The sequence below is a fragment of the Nerophis ophidion genome, linkage group LG07 (assembly GCF_033978795.1).
Source record: "Nerophis ophidion isolate RoL-2023_Sa linkage group LG07, RoL_Noph_v1.0, whole genome shotgun sequence".
Lineage (NCBI taxonomy): Eukaryota > Metazoa > Chordata > Actinopteri > Syngnathiformes > Syngnathidae > Nerophis > Nerophis ophidion.
The window spans coordinates 22,925,313-22,945,399 of NC_084617.1; the positions used below are offsets into that span (position 1 = coordinate 22,925,313).

General features: G+C 41.8%; 1 protein-coding gene across 7 annotated transcripts in view; it reads right to left on the reverse strand.

The window, feature by feature from the left end:
* LOC133556071 (RNA binding protein fox-1 homolog 3-like) overlaps nucleotides 1–20,087 on the reverse strand; it is a 981,253-nt gene that overhangs the window by 442,279 nt on the left and 518,887 nt on the right. The gene's annotated exons all lie outside the window — the stretch shown is intronic.

The window sequence follows — 20,087 nt, forward strand, 5'->3', positions numbered from 1 at the left end:
CTACCGTTACATTTCATGAAGATTCGTAGTACAAAGTTTTTGTTTCGGTTTGAAGCAAAAACGTTCGCCAAAATATACAGTGGGGCAAAAAAGTATTTAGTCAGCCACCGATTGTGCAAGTTCTCCCACTTAAAATGATGACAGAGGTCTGTAATTTTCATCATAGGTACACTTCAACTGTGAGAGACAGAATGTGAAAAAAAATCCAGGAATTGAGTTTATACAAAAAATGGATACATGGATGATACAGCAGAGGATTGGGAGAATGTCATGTGGTCAGATGAAACCAAAATAGAACTTGTTGGTATAAACTCAACTCGTCGTGTTTGGAGGAAGAAGAATACTGAGTTGCATCCCAAGAACACCACACCTACTGTGAAGCCTGGGGGTGGAAACATAATGCTTTGGGGCTGTTTTTCTGCTAAAGGGACAGGACGATTGATCCGTGTTAAGGAAAGAATGAATGGGGCCATGTATCGTGAGATTTTGAGCCAAAACCTCCTTCCATCAGTGAGAGCTTTGAATGGTTGACCAGATACTTATTTTTCACCATAACTTACAAATAAATTAATTAAAATTCCTACAATGTGAATTCCTGGATTTTTTTTCACATTCTGTCTCTCACAGTTGAAGTGTACCTATGATGAAAATTACAGACCTCTGTCATCATTTTAAGTGGGAGAACTTGCACAATCGGTGGCTGACTAAATACTTTTTTGCCCCACTGTATATACATTTTATACATGTATTAAGATATGTAAACACTTTTTGTAATACATTTTTAAAAATGCGTTTTTTTGGCCATCTTCATGCAACTAAAGGAGCTTTTTTTTTAAACATGCAACATGTTTTAAACAAGTGTTATTATAAATATTAAATCAAATATTAATATATTAATAAATAAATAGATCCCGAATCGAATTATGTATATATACGTACACCCCGATTTGTGTATTTAAATATGACTAAATTCCCTTTTTCAAGCTAATTTGACCAACAGCTGAGCTTAGTTATAATGCGCACGTGTGTGCATGGGTGTGTGTGTGTGTGTGTGTGTGTGTGTGTGTGTGTGTGTGTGTGTGTGTGTGTGTGTGTGTGTGTGTGTGTGTGTGTGTGGGATATTCCCCACTTGCCAGATGTGTGGAATGCAGCACAAGTTGCTGGGAGACAGTTGGGATTAGAATCATGTCGGAGGTCTAAAAGTGATGACAGGACGAGTGCAACCTGCGCGGGGGAAAGTAAAAGTGCCGACTCAGGAAGCGAGATGAAGATCCCTCAGCCAAATGTCGCGCGTTGAGTCCGTTCCTCTCGCTGCGCTTCAGATTAATTAGGACAATAACGTCTGGAGTCAGCGGCTCGTAAATCAGCCAGACTTTAAAATAATGCAGTGAAATAATATTCCATATGTGCAGCAGCCCCCCCCCACTCGGGACTTGTTCTAATGAAGAGACTGCAGCCCCTCGGTGGCGTGAGGTCACGGCAGAGTGTGAGGCGGGGACAACGCCGCAGCCCTGGGACCATAAATCCACTCGCACCTGAAGGCGCCGGGCCGTCCATCAGCAGGACGAGTTTGGGTCCCCGCGTCCAGCCGGACACAAATCTTGCCCGTCATAAGTCTGCACGGGGACAGCGAGACCATCAAGTGTGGGCCCACATGACCCCTCAGGTGTACTCCTCCACACATGATCATAATAGCCTGTCACCGCACCTGTGTCACTCAGGGACTTGGACGTGACACTTTATTGACGTGCCGCTCCGTCCAAATTACATTAATAATCCCTGGAGACTTTAAGAGACTGTTTTTTATTAACCTCCACCTGTCCCGCACACCTGTGTCACTTCTACTTGTCACACACACCCGTGTCACCTCCACTTGTCCTGCACACCAATGTCTACTTCACTTGTCCCGTACACCTGTGTCACCACCACTTGTCCTGCACACCCGTGTCACTTCCACTTGTCCCGCACACCTGTGTCACCTCCACTTGTTCCGCAGACGTCTGTCAACTCCACTTGTCCCACACATCTGTGTCACCTCCACTTTTACCGCACACCCGTGTCACATCCACTTGTCCCACACACCTGTGTCACCACCATTTCTCTCGCACACCTGTGTCACCTCCACTTGTCCGGCAAACCTGTGTCACCTCCACTTATTCCGCACACCTGTGTCAACTCCACTTGTCCCGCACACCTGTGTCACCACCGTTTATTTCAGACACCTGTGTCACCTCCAATTGTCCTGCAGACCCGTGTCACCTCCACTTGTCCCGCAAACCCGTGTCAACTCCACTTGTCCCGCACACCCGTGTCAACTCCACTTGTCCCGCACACCTGTCACTTACCCTTGTCCCGTGCACCTATGTCAACTCCACCAGAGCCACACAGCTAAGTCACCTCCACTTGTCCCGCACACCTGTGTCACCACCATTTATCTCCCGCACCTGTGTCACCTCCACTTGTGCGGCACACCTGTGTCACCTCCACTTGTCTGGCACACCTGTGTCACCTCCACTTGTCTGGCACACCTGTGTCACCTCCACTTGTCCTGCACACCTGTGTCAACTCCACTTTTCCCGCACACCTGTGTTACCTCCACTTGTCCTGCACACCTGTGTCAATTCCACTTTTACCGCACGCCTGTGTCACCTCCACTTGTCCCGCACACCCGTATCACCTCCACTTGTCCCCATACCTGTGTCACTTCCACTTTTCCTGCACACCTGTGTAAGCTCCACTTGTAAACCTTTCTTTAAATTTTTTCACCTTCTCTTAATTTTTGTTACCTACTTCTTACCTTCAGTGACCACTTAATATCTTACTTTTCCTTCCATAGCCTACTTCGTTACTTCTGTTACCATATTTTAGCGTGGGTTACCTACTTCTTCCTTGTCTTATTTTCTGTTACCTACTTTTTACACTATTTTACTTTCAATTAACCAAGTTATTACTTCCTCTTACTTTCTTTTACCTACTTTTTACCTTATTTTATGTTCTATAACTGACTTCTTACCTTCTGTTACCTTATTTTACCTTCTATGTAACATACCTTTTACTTCTTCTTACTTTCTGTGACTTACTTTTAAGGTTATTTTACCTTCTGTTACGTACTTCTTACCTTCCTTTACCTTATTTTCCCATCTGTTACTTTATTCTTACTTTTTGTATCTTTATATTATTTCACCTTCTCTTAATTGTTGTTACCTACTTATCTTATATTGCTTTGTTACCTACTTCTTACCTTCCATTACCTCATTTTCCTATACTTTATGTATCTTTACATGATTTCACGCTCTCTTAATTTTTGTTACCTACTTCTTATCTTAAATTACTTTCTGTCACCTACTTCTTACCTTCAGTGACCTACTTCTCACCTACTGTTATGCACTTAATACCTTACTTTTCCTTCTATAGCCTACTTCTTACCTTCTCTTACCATATTACCACCATGTGTTACCTACTTCCTTTAGGTCTTATTTGTTGTTACCTACTTAATACACTATTTTACCTTTAATTAACCTAGTTATTACTTCCTCTTACTTTATGCTACCTACTGTTTACCTTACTTTATTTTCTATAACTAACTTCCTACCTTCTGTTACCTTATTGTACCTTCTATTAACCTACCTATTACTTCCTCTTACTTTCTGTGACCTACTTTTAAGGTTATTTTACTTTCTGTTACCTAATTCTTACCTTCTGTTACCTTAGTTTACCTTCTTTTAACCTACCTATAACTTCGTCTTACTTTCTGTTACTTACTTTTTTACCTTATTTTATCTTCTATAACTGACTTCCATCCATCGGTTACCTTAGTGTACCTCGTACTAACCTACCTATTACTTCATCTTACTTTCTGTGACTTACTTTTAAGGTTATTTTACCTTCTGTTACCTATTTCTTACTTTCTCCTACTTTTTATTGCCTTTTCCTATTAGTAACCCATACAAGGTCCCGGGCTTTGGGAAAAAGGATTGCACCAAAACTTTGGACCTCTTAGGTACAATTTAGACGAGGGGTCTCAAACTCAAGTTACCTGGGGGCCACCGGATGCAGAGTCTGGGTGGTACTGGGCAGCAAGAAAAGATTTCTTAAAAAAAACTATTTTTGAATGTCTTTATTTTTATTTTTAACACAAAATAAAATCAAAATATAAATGAACAAAATGAGATTTAAGTAAATAAATCAGTCATGAGTAATGACAATAATAATTTGATTTCTCCAGTCAGCAACAATGTATACACATACTTACTGTGATGTTATGAGCTAAGAAATATAAGAACTACACTACCCAGCATGCAACACGCCGGTAGCTAGAATGTGGTTATGAGCACGCTATGGAGTTTACAGTTACAGTAGCACAATTAGCCCCAAACAGGCTAACATCACGACTAATGTGTTACATGTCCGATTCGCCCAGCGACTCTGCCGGAGTATCAGCGCTAGGGTCCAGTGCACCACAGTCTTGTATTGTCGCTCGGTCTTTCGGCGGAGTGCTTCGGAAGCTACCGGTCCACTGGTCTCCCCGGCCCGAACTGTTATAATGGCGCCGGGGAGGGCGCGAGAGAGAGACACACACACAGTGACAGAGAGAGCGAGAGAGAGAGAGTGAGCAGGCGGACAAGCGCGTGCGGGTCTTGTTGAAAAGCGGCAAAACGTTTCTCTGCTTGCATCACGCAAGTGACGTCAATGTTCGGCCCTCGAGAGCCACATACCACACCGTGATTGGTAGAAAAAACGTGCGGGCCGCACTAACATTAAACTTTCATATTAAGGTGGGGGCCGAAAAATAACGTCTCGCGGGCATGTCTGAGACCCCGGATTTAGACCTTCCTGAAATACTGACAGAGGAGGAAAAGTCGCTTAGAATTAATGACGATGGGACTGGAAATAATCCACAAAGTCACAAGAAAGGTAAAAATGTTCTAGAAGGGTAAGTGTGCCGGACTGGGGTATGTGAATGTGTGCCGGACTCGGGTATGTGAGTGTGAGCGCGTCCTTCATCTACATTTGAGTTGTGTGCTTCTCACTCGATCACATGACTGGAACACGTTGCCAGATCCCCTCTTAATTCCTGGACAAACAGGCAGAATAATCCCGACAAAGACCACATGTTTGCTGTCGGCGCGGTAGAAGCCGCCATATTGTCACGGGACTTCAAAACGTCAGCCGGGTGTGTTTGTGTGTCCTGCACTCAATGCCGCATGCTCGTCAAACCGCCTGTTCGGAATCCCGGGCGTCGGCGTGCATAAAACTCCAGCTGATTGGAAGCGAGAGCGAGAAGACGTCGCACAGCGGAACACGCAGCGCCTCACAAAGCTCGTTAGTTTTACAGACTGACATTCCTTCCCAGCCTTCAACTTCGCTCAAGTGCACGTAAAACCCGAGGCCAGACGGCCGGAAAGTGATTAGTCATCAATTGAACGTTGATGAGGTTCCGAGGCATAAAAGCAGCGATGGCTTCTTCGCCGCGCTGAGCTCATCCTCTCCCGGGAATGCTCCACGCGCCCTCGTCCGAATATTACTCACCGCCAGGAATTCCCTGAGAAGACGCGTGCGAACGCTGAGAGCAGATGTCGCCGAGCCAAAGGGACAATTAAAGAAATGAACTCCAGAGGATGTTGCAATTACTGCCGAGTCAGCATATTTGGAATTCTGACAAAATAAAAAAGTTGACTACCCCCTCGGGCTGGCCAATATGGCTGAAACCAGTATCACGACATAAGTGTTTCATATCGCTCCACATCGATCATTATTGGTACTTTTTATGACCTACGGAAAATAAAGAAGTAGGGATAAGTAACACTTGGAACAAGGGAATTTGCGGGCACCTCTAAAGGGGCGTGGCTTGAATGCACCACTCAGTAAGAGGGATGGCTTCCGGCACATTGGGCGTGGCCTAAAAAAGGCAGTGAAACCAGAAGTAGGAAGTAGTAATAAGTAACTGCCAGGGGATTGAAGAGGTATTTATGGGGGAAGGGGAGGCATTCAAAGGGGCGTGGCTTAAATGCACCACTCAGTAAGTGGGATCAGTAGGGAATGGCGCCAAGTGTTTTATATCACTCCATATCAGGGGTCACCAACGTGGTGCCCGCGGGCACCAGGTAGCCCGTAAGGACCAAATGAGTCGCCCGCTGGCCTGTTCTAAAAATAGCTCAAATAGCAGCACTTACCAGAGAGCTGCCTCTATTTTTTAAATTGTATTTATTTACTAGCAAGCTGGTCTCGCTTTGCTCGACATTTTTAATTCTAAGAGAGACAAAACTAAAATAGAATTTGTAAATCCAAGAAAATATTTTAAAGACTTGGTCTTCAATTGTTTAAAAAAAATCATTTATTTTTTTACTTTGCTTCTTATAACTTTCAGAAATACAATTTTAGAGTAAATATACAACCTTAAAAATGATTTAGGGACAAGCGGTAGAAAATGGATGGATGGAAGACATATACCTTTGTACATTTTAAATTCCTTCCTCTTCTTTCCTGACAATTTAAATCAATGTTCAAGTTAGTTTTTTGTTTTTTATTGCAAAGAATAAAATACATTTTAATTTAATTTTTCATTTTAGCTTCTGTTTTTTCGTTTATGAATAAGCGGTAGAAAATGGATGGATGGATGGATGGACTCCTACAGGCGGAAGCTGGTATCACATCCGGCCAACATTTTGTCTGGTAATTACTTTCGGGTACCCTGCTTGACTCCCATTGTCTCTCTCATTTTCTCAGCAGAAACGTAGGATATACGTAAGAAATGTTGAATAAAGTGTAACAAAATAGTGCAGAGCGTGAAACTATAAAGATAGAGAAACCTGAGAAGAAGTATTTCCTGCAGGTTTAGAGCCAGGAAGTCACAGATGTGCTCTAAGGGGTGAGCACGGCTCAGGTGGTGTGGTATTAGCGGCCTTGCATCATTTACATACCAGATCAGTCTGACTCCCATCCGTTTGAAAAAAATACCAAAAAGTGTCACACTGTCCAGGTGACTTATCCTCTTTTATCAACTATTTTAGTCATTTTTACTTTCAGTTCTCACTCCATGCAAAGAATCACCCGCCAGACAACAAGATGGCGCAACCAAACATGAAAGTTGACGCTGTTACCTGATTGGCTGTTAGCAGTGATCACTTCCTGTGTTGCTCAGTTACGAGACAGTGAAAGCCTTTGTTCATGCAACCAACCTTGATTCGCAACTTGCGCTTTATTACGACAAACAAAAAAACATACTGTATATATCAAATGTTTTCCAAAGCATTTTTTATTGATATCGATAAGGTGTCGATGATATTGTTTTAAAGCGCCCAGCCCTTCTTCCCCCAAAACTTTTTACACTATTTTCAAACAGTGCCATCAAGCACCCCGGTGGCCACGCCAGGTATTTATCGAGTAAGAAACCACACAACTCAATTTAAACTTGTACAAACACAATATGTCCGAGCAACAAAGTTATGTAATTGTGGAGATTAAACCTTTTCCTTGGAACAGAATGACAAATAGGAAGTTGCACGCTGCAACAGGAAGAGAACCCATGTAACATCACATCAAAGTGCTTAAAAAAAAAAAAAAACACTAAAATTAACATATTTAATCACTCAAAAAAATCATATGGCTTTTTAGAAGCCAGAAAAATATTTAGGATTTCTTCTGCCAAGAAAAAATATTATTATTATTATTTTTAAGTACACATTTTTAAGGAATTTTTTTGCATATTCAACAATCATACATTTAGGGTCATTTTACCAGTAATATGAGATGTTCATATCATTAAAAACTAGCTTTGCGCGTGTTAAAGGCTAGAACGCAATACAAAATAGTAGCTTTTTTATTTTTAGAATAAATGTGTGGAAATACAGTAGATTATTATAAGAGTATTGCGTGGTTCCCTCACGTTAAACAACAGTGCCTTTAAGCACCCCGGTGGCCACGCCAGGTATTTCTCAAATAACATAACTCAATTTAAACTTGTACAAAATATCTGAGCAACTAAGTTATGTAAATGTGCAGATTGAACATTTTTTTCTTGGAACAGAATGACAAATAAGAAGTCAAACGCTGCAACAGGAAGTGAACCCGTGTGACGTCACATAAACCTGCAACCCTTGTTTCGCATAAAAAAATATTTAAAAAAAAAACACCCAATCAAACATATTTAAAGACATGAAAAAATATCACTCTTTAGAAGCCAGATTGATATTTAACTTGAAAGATACATCTTCTAGATCAGTGGTCCCCAACCTTTTTGTATCCACGGACCGGTCAACGCTTAATAATTTGTCCCGCGGCCCGGGGAAGGGGTGGGGGGAATCCTTTTTTTTAATTTTATTTTATTTTTATTTTATTTGTCATGAAAAATGGACGTTTTTGTCATGAAAAAGGGAGGTTTTTGTGGTTGGTGCACTAATTGTAAGTGTATATTGTGTTTTTTATGTTGATTTAATAAAAAATAAAATAAAATATTTTTTTTAAATAAAAATGAATAAATAATTCTTCTGTGGCCCGGTACCAATCGGTGGTTGGGGACCACTGTCCTAGATGCACTGAGACACATCATCAGTGATGTAGGAGTTCTTCTGCCAAGAATAATTCATAACGTTTTATTTATTTATTTTTTAAGTACACATTTTAAAGGAATTTTTGAGCATATTCTACAATAGTCATAATAATTTGGGTCATTTTAATGGTAATATGAAATGTTCACATCACTAAAAACAAAATATGTGCTTGTTAAAGGCTAAAATGCATTAAAAATGTTTAGATTTCTTCAGAATATATGTATGGACATACACTATACTGACAAAAGTATTTGGCCACCTGCCTTGACTCACATTTGAACTTGAAGTGCCATCCCATTCCTAACACACAGGGTTCAATATGATGTGGGTCCACCTTTTGCAGCTATTACAGCTTCAACTCTTCTGGGAAGGCTGTCCACAATGTTGCGGAGTGTGTTTGTGGGAATTTCCGATTATTCTTCCAAAAGCGCGTTAGTGAGGTCACACACTGATAATGGTCGAGAAGGCCTGGCTCTCAGTCTCCGTTCTAATTCATCCCAAAGGTGTTCTATCGGGTTCAGGTCAGGACTCTGTGCAGGGCAGTCAAGTTCATCCACACCAGACTCTGTCATCCGTGTCTTTATGGATTTTGCTTTGTGCACTGGTGCAGTCATGTTGGATGGAAGAGGATGGGTGCCGCTCCAAACTGTTCCCAAAAGGTTGGGAGCATGGAATTTTCCAAAATGTTTTGGTATCCTGGAGCATTCAAAGTTTCTTTTAGTGTAACTAAGGGGCCAAGCCCAACTCCTGAAAAAACAACCCCACGCCATAATTCCTCCTCCACTAAATTTCACAATAGGCAAAATGCAATCTGAAATGTAGCGTTCGCCTGGCAACCTCCAAACCCAGACTCGTCCAGCAGAAATTTCACGACTGGATTTGTTGCCTAGGTGGCATCCTAGGACAGTTCCACGCTGAAAATCACTGAGAGCAGCCCATTCTTTAACATATGTTTGTAGAAACAGTCTCCATGCCTAAGTGCTTGATTGTATATTCTGATTCTGATCAATTGGATAGGTGGCCAGATACTTTTGGCAATATAGTGTAGCTTCTTAAAAGAGTATTGTGTGGTTCCCTCACGTTAGACAACAGTGCCATCAAGCACCCCGGTGGCCACGCCAGGTATCGCTCGTGCACCTTTACATTCCACCCCTGCTCTCCCACCCTTTGCCGCCGCCACCGACCGTCCCCGCCGCCATTAACAAACTCTTCAGCGAGGCACTTCTGTGCGTTCAGCACATTTGGGCTGGCTGGATATTTGAAATGTCAGGACATTTACTCTGCTCATGTGCGCTGCGAGCGCCTCCGCCATACTGCCCGCCTCCTTCCAGAGCGGGCCGCATGTATTATTCATGGCGGCGTGTGCGCGCCGCACTTGACTTGGCCGGCGTTCTGTAAACACATGCACTAAATTATGGAGGTGTCTGTTGCCGGGGCCGCTGGCCGCGCCCCAACGGCAGGGTGGACGGGCGGCGGCGAGCAGCTGTGTCAGCGCCAACATTAAAAATGTACAAATATGACCGCCCCCCACCCCAGGCCACAAGCAACATGGACCCCTGTTATGAGCAACACCTGCCAATCCCACCCATCGTCACCTGTCCCGCACCTTATTAAGACACCCCCCCCCCCCCCTTTCAGGAAACAATCGTGAGTGAGAATACAGCTAGTTAAAGGTCGCCCGTCTCGCATGCTTTTGTCTACCTTGACAAGTATCGAAACTGAAAGTTAACTTGACATTTATTATTTTTCCTACAAGCTCTGCCGGCGGTCAGCTCCCCCAGTTTTCATCCGATCGTAAAGCTTGGAGTATCAAATCGTCCGTCTCGGCTGGAAATCGAGAGCGACCATATTTAGATGTTCCAAAATATCCCAGATTACCAGGAATATCCAGGTTTTCCACAACATGTTTCCTATTGAAAATGAATGGGGCCTATTTTCAAACTTGCACAATTCCCACATTTCTAAGCTGATTTGAACCGTTTTTCAACACTTTCCCATCATCCTGGACATTCAAACTACAAAGTTAAGAAAACTTCACGGAATTATTCTGTTTTATACAGCTCTATTTCCACCTTTTTTTTCTTTTGGCTCCTCTTTCTATATTTTTCAACCTGTTCCAACACATTCCACTTTGTCGGGATATCAAAGGTGCCTATTTACCTACAAACTCCCCATTTTTTTCAAAATTCCAGGAATTCCAAAAAAAAACAATTCTCAACTACAAAGCGTTACTACGTCAACATTTTTGGACCGATTAAAAAAATTCTTACACTGACCCATTCATATCATCTCACAATTGTTATAATGTATATACTGTATATACATGTATAAAGGCCCAATTTTCCCGAAATTCCCAAATCAAAAGTACCTATTTTGTCCTACAAAATCCCAATTTTCCAGAAATTCCAGGAATTCCAAAAAAAAGTATTCTCAATTACATAGTGTTACTATGTTAACATTTCTGAAATGATTTTAAAAAATTCCAACACTAACCCATTCATATCATCTCACAATCGTGATAATGTATATATATACATATATATATTTATATATGTATACATACACATATATATATATATTTATATACATACACATATATATGTATGTATACATACATATATATATATATATATATATATATATATATATATATATATATATATATATTAAATGCCCAATTTTCCCACAATTCCCAAATATCCCATAAATTTCCATTCAAATAAATGAACATTTTAAATGTTCTACAACTCCCACCCGATTCAAACCGTTGCACACTACATTCTTCCTCCACATTCAAGCCAGCGTGTTTCCCAATTCTGAAAATTTCCAGGTTACCCGGAATTACCAGGAATTTCCCCCCATTGAAAATGTATGGGTAATATACAAAACTCCACATAGTCCACGTTACTCAACAGATTTGAACCGGTCCAACATCCACACACTACACTCAGCCGATTCCAACAGTTTTACGTTCAACACATTTCCATCATCCTGGAGATTCAAACTACCAAGTTCAAACAATTCCCTGAATTTCCCATTTTCCTCAGCCCTATTTTCACCCTTTTTTTTAATTTTGGATTTACCTTCAATATTTTTCAACCTGTTCCAACGATTCCCCTATCAACACATTCCCCTTAATTGGGACATCAAAAGTACCTATTTTTTTCCCCTACAAATTCCCGATTTACCAGAGATTCCAGGAATGCCAAAGAACCAATTCTCAATTACAAAGTGTTACTATGTTAACATTTCTGGACTGATAAAAAACATTCCAACATAAACCCATTCATATAATCTCACAGTTGTGATATTATTTACATATTTAAAAAATAACCAATTTTCCAGAAATCCCCACATTTCCAGGAAATTCCTGGAATTTTCAATGTCCTACAAGTCGCACATTTCTCACCTGATTCAAACCATTCCACACTCCACTCTTCCTGCACATTCAAACCAGCATGTTTCCCAATTTTAAGGATTCCCATATTACCCGGAATTACTAGGAATTTGCCCCCATTGAAAATATATGGGCTATATACAAAACTCTACATATTCCACATTTCTCAACCGATTTGAACCGTTCCACCATCCACACAGTCCACTCACCCTGGACATTCAAGCATTTAAAATCCACTCATGTGTGCCGGCGGTTCGGGCGGTGTGCGCACACACACCGTTCACGCGCAATCCTTACCAGAATTGCAAATTCTAGTCATTATTATTCCACTTTCAACGAACTTTGCCAGCTTTCAGCTCCCCCAGTTTTTATCCAATCAGAACTGCTCAGGAAAAAAAACGTTCGGGCTCAGCTGGGAAAAAAGAGCAACCATATTTTCATTATCCCAAATATCCTAGACTACCAGCAATTCCACGTTTTCCAGGACATGTTTCCAATTAAAAATAAATGGGGCCAATTTTCAAACTTGCCCAATTCCCACTTTTCTCACCTGATACCAACCGTTCCACCTTTACCACATTTCAATCATGTACATACTACTGTTTTCCAAGTTCAAAAACTTCCAGGAATTTTCAGAATTCCTGGTTTTCCAAAGCCCTATTCCCCCCTTCTTTTTCTTTTGGCTTCTCTGACATTTTTCAACCCATTCCACAATCAAAACGTTCCACTTAGTTCAGACATCAAAGGTAACTATTTCCCCCCCCACAAACTACCAATTCTCAATTACAAAGTGTTACTACATCAACATTTTTTGATTGAATAAAAAAATCCCAAAACTAAACCATTCATGTAATCTAGGACAATCGTGATATTATCTATATTTTTAAAAAAAATTTGTTTTCCCAAATTTTCAGGAAATTCCCATTTAAATGCATGTACATTTTCAAAGTTTTCCAACTCCTACATTTCTCATCCGATTCGAACCCTTCCACCATCCACACACTCCACTTGTCCTGCACTATTAAGACAACGTGGTCCCGCCCCTGGTTCCAAAAATGTTCAGATTACCCGGAATTACCAGGCATTTTTCCAATTGAAAGTAAATAGGGCCAATTTTCAAACTTGCACATTTCCCACACTTCTCACCCAAGTTGAACTGTTGCACTTTTACATTTCACACATCCTGTACATTGAAAGTACTATACCCCAAGTTCAAAAAATGTCCAGGAATTCTCAGAATTCCCGGTTTTCCAAACTTCTATTTCTCACTCTTTGTCTTTTGGCTTCTCCTTTGACATTTTTCATCCCATTCCACCATCAAAACATTCCACTTAGTTTAGACATCAAAGGGTATCTATTTTTTCCCACCACAAATTCCCGATTTTCACTTGATTCCAGGAATTCTAAAATACCAATTCCCAATTGCAAAGTCTTACTATATCAACATTTCTGGACTGATTTTAAAAAAGTCCATCACCAAACCATTCATGTAATCTAGGACAATCGTGATACTATCTATATTTAAAAAAAAAAATTCAAATTTTTCTGAAATTTCCTGGATATTCCAATTTAAATGAATGTACATTTTCAAAGTTATTCAACTCCTACATTTCTCACCCGATTCGAACCCTTCCACCATCCACACACTCCACTTATCCTGCACATTTAAGACAACGTGGTTCCGCCCCTGGTTCCGAAAATTCTCACATTACCCGGAATTACCAGGCCTTTTTCCAATTGAAAGTAAATAGGGCCAATTTTCAAACTTGCACACTTCCCACACTTCTCACCCAAGTTGAACTGTTGCCCTTTTACATTTCACACATCCTGTACATTGAAAGTACTATATCCCAAGTTAAAAAAATGTCCAGGAATTCTCAGAATTCCCGGTATTCCAAACTTGTATTTCTCACTCTTTGTCTTTTGGCTTCTCCGTTGACATTTTTCAACCCATTCCACCATCAAAACATTCCACTTAGTTTAGACATCAAAGGGTATGTATTTTTTCCCAACACAAATTCCAGATTTACACTTGATTCCAGGAATTCCAAAATACCAATTCCCAATTACAAAGTCTTAGTTTATCAAAATTTCTGGACTGATTAAAAAAAGTCCATCACCAAACCATCATCATCATCATCTTCCGCTTATCCAAGGTCGGGTCGCGGGGGCAACAGCCTAAGCAGGGAAACCCAGACTTCCCTCTCCCCAGCCACTTCGTCTAGCTCTTCCCGGGGGATCCCGAGGCGTTCCCAGGCCAGCCGGGAGACATAGTCTTCCCAACGTGTCCTGGGTCTTCCCCGTGGCCTCCTACCGGTTGGACGTGCCCTAAACACCTCCCTAGGGAGGCGTCCGGGTGGCATCCTGACCAGATGCCCGAACCACCTCATCTGGCTCCTCTCGATGTGGAGGAGCAGCGGCTTTACTTTGAGTTCCTCCCGGATGGCAGAGCTTCTCACCCTATCTCTAAGGGAGAGCCCCGCCACACGGCGGAGGAAACTCATTTCGGCCGCTTGTACCCGTGATCTTGTCCTTTCGGTCATGACCCAAAGCTCATGACCATAGGTGAGGATGGGAACGTAGATCGACCGGTAAATTGAGAGCTTTGCCTTCCGGCTCAGCTCCTTCTTCACCACAACGGATCGGTACAACGTCGCATTACTGAAGACGCCGCACCGATCCGCCTGTCGATCTCACGATCCACTCTTCCCTCACTCGTGAACAAGACTCCTAGGTACTTGAACTCCTCCACTTGGGGCAGGGTCTCCTCCCCAACCCGGAGATGGCACTCCACCCTTTTCCGGGCGAGAACCATGGACTCGGACTTGGAGGTGCTGATTCTCATTCCGGTCGCTTCACACTCGGCTGCGAACCGATCCAGCGAGAGCTGAAGATCCCGGTCAGATGAAGCCATCAGGACCACATCATCTGCAAAAAGCAGAGACCTAATCCTGCGGTTACCAAACCGGAACCCCTCAACGCCTTGACTGCGCCTAGAAATTCTGTCCATAAAAGTTATGAACAGAATCGGTGACAAAGGACAGCCTTGGCGGAGTCCAACCCTCACTGGAAATGTGTTCGACTTACTGCCGGCAATGCGGACCAAGCTCTGGCACTGATCGTACAGGGAACGGACCGCCACAATAAGACAGTCCGATACCCCATACTCTCTGAGCACTCCCCACAGGACTTCCCGAGGGACACGGTCGAATGCCTTCTCCAAGTCCACAAAGCACATATAGACTGGTTGGGCAAACTCCCATGCACCCTCAAGAACCCTGCCGAGAGTATAGAGCTGGTCCACAGTTCCACGACCAGGACGAAAACCACACTGTTCCTCCTGAATCCGAGGTTCGACTATCCGACGTAGCCTCCTCTCCAGTACACCTGAATAAACCTTACCGGGAAGGCTGAGGAGTGTGATCCCACGATAGTTGGAACACACCCTCCGGTCCCCCTTCTTAAAGAGAGGAACCACCACCCCGGTCTGCCAATCCAGAGGTACCGCCCCCGATGTCCACGCGATGCTGCAAAGTCTTGTCAACCAAGACAGCCCCACAGCATCCAGAGCCTTAAGGAACTCCGGGCGGATCTCATCCACCCCTGGGGCCTTGCCACCGAGGAGCTTTTTAACTACCTCAGCGACCTCAGCCCCAGAAATAGGAGAGTCCACCACTGATTCCCCAGGCACTGCTTCCTCATAGGAAGACGTGTTCCATCACCAAACCATTCATGTAATCTAGGACAATCGTGATACTATCTATATTTCTAAAAAAAAATTCAAATTTTTCTGAAATTTCCTGGATATTCCAATTGAAATGAATGTACATTTTCAAAGTTCTTCAACTCCTACATTCTCACCCGATTCGAACCGTTCTACCATCCACACACTCCACTTACCCTGCACTATTAAGACAACGTGGTTCCGCCCCTGGTTCTGAAAATTCTCAGATTACCCTGAATTACCAGGCATTTTTCCAATTGAAAGTAAATAGGGCCAATTTTCAAACTTGCACACTTCCCACACTTCTCACCCCAGTTGAACTGTTGCACTTTTACATTTCACACATCCTGTACATTGAAAGTACTATACCCCAAGTTCAAAAAATGTCCAGGAATTCTCAGAATTCCCGGTTTTCCAAACTTCTATTTCTCACTCTTCGTCTTCTAGCTTCTCCTTTGACATTTTTCAACCCATTCCACCATCAAAACATTCCACTTAGTTGAGACATCAAAGGGTATGTATTTTTTCCCACCACAAATTCCCGATTTTCACTTGATTCCAGGAATTCTAAAATACCAATTCCTAATTGTAAAGTCTTACTATATCAACATTTCTGGACCGATTAAAAAAAGTCCATCACCAAACCATTCATGTAATCTAGGACATTCGTGATACTATCTATATTTCTAAAAAAATTGTAATTTTTCTGAAATTTCCTGGATATTCCAATTGAAATGAATGTACATTTTCAAAGTTCTTCAACTCCTACATTTCTCAGCCGATTCGAACCGTTCCACCATCCACACACTCCACTTACCCTGCACTATTAAGACAACGTGGTTCCGCCCCTGGTTACAAAAATTCTCAGATTACCCTGAATTACCAGGCATTTTTCCAATTGAAAGTAAATAGGGCCAATTTTCAAACTTGCACACTTCCCACACTTCTCACCCAAGTTGAACTGTTGTCCTTTTACATTTCACACATCCTGTACATTGAAAGTACTATACCCCAAGTTCAAAAAATGTCCAGGAATTCTCAGAATTCCCGGTTTTCCAAACTTGTATTTCTCACTCTTTGTCTTTTGGCTTCTCCGTTGACATTTTTCAACCCATTCCACCATCAAAACATTCCACTTAGTTGAGACATCAAAGGGTATGTATTTTTTCCCACCACAAATTCCCGATTTTCACTTGATTCCAGGAATTCTAAAATACCAATTCCTAATTGTAAAGTCTTACTATTTCAACATTTCTGGACCGATTAAAAAAAGTCCATCACCAAACCATTCATGTAATCTAGGACAATCGTGATACTATCTATATTCCTAAAAAAATCTAATTTTTCTGACATTTCCTGGATATTCCAATTTAAATGAATGTACATTTTCAAAGTTCTTCAACTCCTACATTTCCCACCCGATTCGAACCGTCCACCATCCACACACTCCACTTATCCTGCACTATTAAGACAACGTGGTGCTTTCCCTGGTTCCGAAAATTCCCAGATTACCCGGAAATACCAGGGATTTCCCCCCATTGAAAATGAATAGGCAATATACAAACTATTTCACATCCCGCATGTCCCGTCTGGTTCGAACTGTTCCAACATCCACATACTCCACTCATTCATGCATTCAAGAATTTCATTTCCATTCACGCGTATCGGTGGCTTTCACACGCAATTCCTAAATGGTAAATGGTAAATTGGTTGTACTTGTATAGTGCTTTTCTACCCCTTTTTAGGAGCCCAAAGCGCTTTGACAGTATTTCCACATTCACACACACATTCACACACTGATGGCGGGAGCTGCCATGCAAGGCGCTCACCAGGATCCCATCAGGAGCAAAGGTGAAGTGTCTTGCCGAAGGACACAACGGACATGACTATGATGGTAGAAGGTGGGGATTGAATCAGTAACCATCAGATTGCTGGCACAGCCACTCTACCAACTTTGCCACGCCATCCTACCATGATTGCATTTTCCAGTATGTGTGTGAGAGTGCACAGATAAGGAAACAGGGTCCGCTCAACATGTTTGTATCTTCTCTAGCAGAACAAAGGCCAATTCTAAAGCGCTCTATTCTGCTTAAAGGTGGAAAACATTCTCATGACAACCTCATTATCCCCTCCCTTCACCTGATCAAACCTTGCAAGTCTCTGGTCCATCAAGCGGCGAGAAAGCCCAAATGCTAAGTAGGCTACATGCTAGCTATCTGCTTTCTTTTTGGACGAAACTGCGGAAAAGAACCCAGTCGATGAGAATTCCCTGATGGTCTAATCGGCCCTGGGAGGCGTTTTGTCTCATCCATTAACCTGAGCTGCATTGGATCCATGGCAGCACAACGACAACCGCACTAATGGCGTCATTTTTACACATTTTTAATTGGCCAGCATTCTTCAGCAGATTTCATTGTCCTGTTGGCTGTCGGAGTGAAACAGACCAACAATAGCGAGTATGAAACAACAACAAGTGAGGATTATTATCTTAACACATAATCAGAGCTAAAAGTCATGAAGTGTTTTAGGAGCATAACGAGTGTGAAAGCTGTTTGGACAGCTTATAAAGACGGTAAATGCACATAATATTCATATAAATTTAAATGAATACCATCAATTTACCTCTCAGAGAGGGTAACCTCCGCAATATTCCAGGAAACACTGTTCAAGGTAAAAGTATGTCATGATCCGTGTTTTTGTTATGTTCTGTTATTTTTGGACTCCCTTAGTTCCTGTTTTATGCACCTCTTGGTTTGTTTTGGTTTCTACGGGGATTAATTGGGTTCACCTGCCTCTGGTTAGTGGTTGGCACGCTCACCTGAGAGCTATGTATTCACCTCTCTCGCCACACTCGTCCTGGCTTCTTTGTTTACTTCATGCTCTCGTTACGTATCACTTACGTGTTACGTTTAGCTTCGAGTGCATTTGGCACGTGTTTCTTTTGACTTGTTTTGTGTTCTTGGTGGTGCTTTGATTTTTTTAAAGAATAAATCGTGCTCCTATCTGCACGTCCTTTTTGGAGTGGTCCGTTTGCATCCCGGGGGAACCTACCTTGCAGCAAGCTGCAACCCCGTCGTAACAAAGTAAATTATTCGAGAATTGTATTTGGATTGCATTGGTTTACTTCTTTCTTCTCAGGTGGATACGAGTGTTGGACTTCTGTTTACACAAGGAGGAAAGTAAAAAAAACAAACAAACAAACAAAAAAACCATCACACTTCAACACGTCAAACCTTATTGGACACCAGGAACGCCAGGATCGCTACTGTAGTGTTTTGAAAGCTTACAAAAACGCTTGCTGCTGAAAAGAGAGACCCTGGTCTTGTTCTATCGTACTAAAAGTGCATCAGTGACGAACCAAAGACTCAAAAGGAAACTGACGGTGCTTAAAAATCGTCATAGCCACCTTTGTTATACTCTTTCTTGCCTCCAAACTACTTGTATTTATAATAAATCTTACACTGATATCTACATTTAATAAGTGATAGATTTAAATAAGGAATCAATAATCGGTAACCGTATTGAGAAGCAGGACGTTATTGGAAGCATACATCCTTACTGCCCTCTGACACCCAGCGTCCTCTGCAGTGGACATTTATTTTTGCTCGGTTAAAAACAAAACTGGCATGACATGCACATCTTAACAGTAGGATTTGAGCAGGAATTTGCTCAAAACTCACTCCTGTTACTTTTATTCCGGTTACTTTTACTCCTGTAACTTTCACTCTTGTTAATTTCACTCTTATTAATTTTAATCCTGTTAGTTTTACTCTCGTTACTTTTACTCCAATCCCTTTCAGTCCAGTTACTTTCATTCTTGTTACATTTCCCCTCTGGGATTAATAAAGTACTTCTGATTCACTCCTGTTACTTTCAAGCCAGTTAGTTACCCATCTTTAATTTCAGTCCTGTTACTTTCACCTGTTAATTGTACTCTTGTTACTTTAACTCTTGTTACTTTCACTCTTGTTACGTTCACCTGTTACTTTTACGCTGGTTACTTTCACTCCTGTTTCTTTCAGCCTAGTTACTTGCATTCCTGTTACTTTTTCACTCTTTAATTTAAGTCCTGTTACTTTCCCTCCCGTTATTTTCACCTTCATTACTTTCACTGTTGTTACTTTCAGTAAAGTTACTTTTACTCTTGTTGCTTTCACTGTTGTTATTTTCATTAATGTTACTTTCACTCCTGTTATTTTTACTCCTTTTACTTTCAGTCCAGTTACTTTCACTCTCAATATTTTCAGGCATTTTACTTTCACTCCTGTTACCCCCCCCCCCACCCCCCCCCCCCCCGGTTACTTTCGGCCAGATATCTTTCAGCCTAGTTACTTTTCACTTTCGTTCATTTCAGTCTCGTAACTTTTACTCACTTAACTTTTATACTTGGTACTTTCACCCCTGATACTTTCAATCA